The sequence below is a fragment of the Salvia hispanica genome, chromosome 2, assembly GCF_023119035.1.
Source record: "Salvia hispanica cultivar TCC Black 2014 chromosome 2, UniMelb_Shisp_WGS_1.0, whole genome shotgun sequence".
NCBI classification, from domain to species: Eukaryota; Viridiplantae; Streptophyta; class Magnoliopsida; order Lamiales; family Lamiaceae; genus Salvia; species Salvia hispanica.
Genome location: NC_062966.1, coordinates 14,540,892 through 14,542,794, shown reverse-complemented (window position 1 = coordinate 14,542,794; position 1,903 = coordinate 14,540,892).

Genomic DNA, 1,903 nt, shown 5'->3' with positions numbered 1-1,903 from the left:
CAGCTTTTATATGGAGGATACAATTATTTTTCTTCAATTTTCCTATACAGCAATAGTTGATGAAGAAAGAGTTTGGGGATTAAAATTGTGTATTTTCTTGAATGAATAAAAACGTTACAATAGTTCACCTATTTATAGGTCTAGAAATATTCACATAAGGAAAACTAATCTCTGCCTTTTTTACAGGGATTATACTCTATCTATGGAAGGAGATCTTAGGGATCAATTCGAATATTCTACGATATCTTCCAACACTCCCCCTCAAGTTAAGTAACGGGGTCACCAATACTTAACTTGCCCAATGCCTCTTTGAATGACTTCGAGTTCATAGCCTTTGTAAGTATATCTGCCAATTGATCTTCTGACTTGACATAAGGAAACTCGACTATCTCAGCTTCAATATTCTCCTTTATGAAGTGTCGATCCACCTCCACATGCTTAGTTCTTTCACGTTGTACTGGATTTTCTGAAATACTGATTGCAACTTTATTATCACAAAATAACCTGCAAGGTTGCGGCGACTGAAGGTCAAGCTCTGTCATGAGTCTCTTCAACCACAAAATCTCTGTGAGACCACTCTTAATCCCTCTAAATTCTGCTTCGGCACTTAAGAGTGCAACTACTTTTTGTTTCTTGCTCCTCCAAGTGACTAGATTTCCTCCAACAAAAGTGAAATATCCGGCGGTTGACTTTCTATCATTTGGGTTACCAGCCCAATCTGCATCAGTGAATCCATGCACTTCTAAGTGGCCATATTTTTTGAAGAATATCCCATGCTCAACAGTACCTTTCAGATACCGAACTATTCTTAGTATTGCCTCCCAATGATCTTCCTATGGTGCATGCATAAATTGGCTGACTATCCCCACAGTGTATGCTATATCAAGTCGAGTGTGGGAAAGATAGATAAGCTTCCCTACCAACCGCTGATATCTCCCCCTATCAGCTAACTTCGCCCCTTCGAGTATCTGCAATCCATGGTTCTGTACCATAGGAGTGTCAGCAGGCTTACAATCTATCATTCCGACTTCCGCCAGCAAGTCAAGAACATACTTCTTTTGGCTGATGAAGATTCCCTGTCTCGATCTCAGGACCTCAATTCCCAGAAAGTATTTGAGAGGGCCTAGATCCTTAATTTCAAATTCTTTGAACAGATGTCTCCACAGTTCACCTATTTCTTCTTCGTCATCCCCAGTGATAATCATATCATCTACATAAATGATTAGGCATGTGATCTTTCCATCCTTCTTCTTGATAAACAATGTGTGATCTGAGTTACTCTGCTTGTACCCATACTTCTTCATTACTTCGGTGAATCGACCAAACCACGCTGATAAGGCTAATTTCATGCATCGGTAATGTGCGAAAAATGTTATAATTTGCTGGGTCTAACACGTTTCCTAAGCCAGGTGTGTGAAGAAAATCGCTAGATCGCTGAAAGACTTGAAGAGATGGTTCTCCAAGCGAAGAAAAGAACCGAAGTGAAGCAAAAGATTCTACAGGAAAATTGGGCGTGACGGAGATGAGTCTACAAATGACGGCAACAAAGTCTTATCTATACTTCATTTGGGCCCCACTCCAACGCCTATATATATAGAAGAGCATGCAACGAAAATGACTAGTTTTCTTCACTTTTCTTAGCTCACACACTTTACACACACTTGGGAATGGATTTGGGGTGGTCGTGATCGGGCAGGGTACTTTCTAGAAAATCTCGTGTTTGGCAACACCGTCCGAGTGAGGGCGAAGATACAATTACCTTCAATTTCAGTTGTTTTGCTTGTTTTCACCGTCGAACTTCACTTTTGGGAGTCGACCTTGATGTTGATGATGCTTAATTGTTTTACCGTTCATGGATCTGCGTTTAGCGGTTAAATTTCAAGTCATTTTGCATAGATCTCTC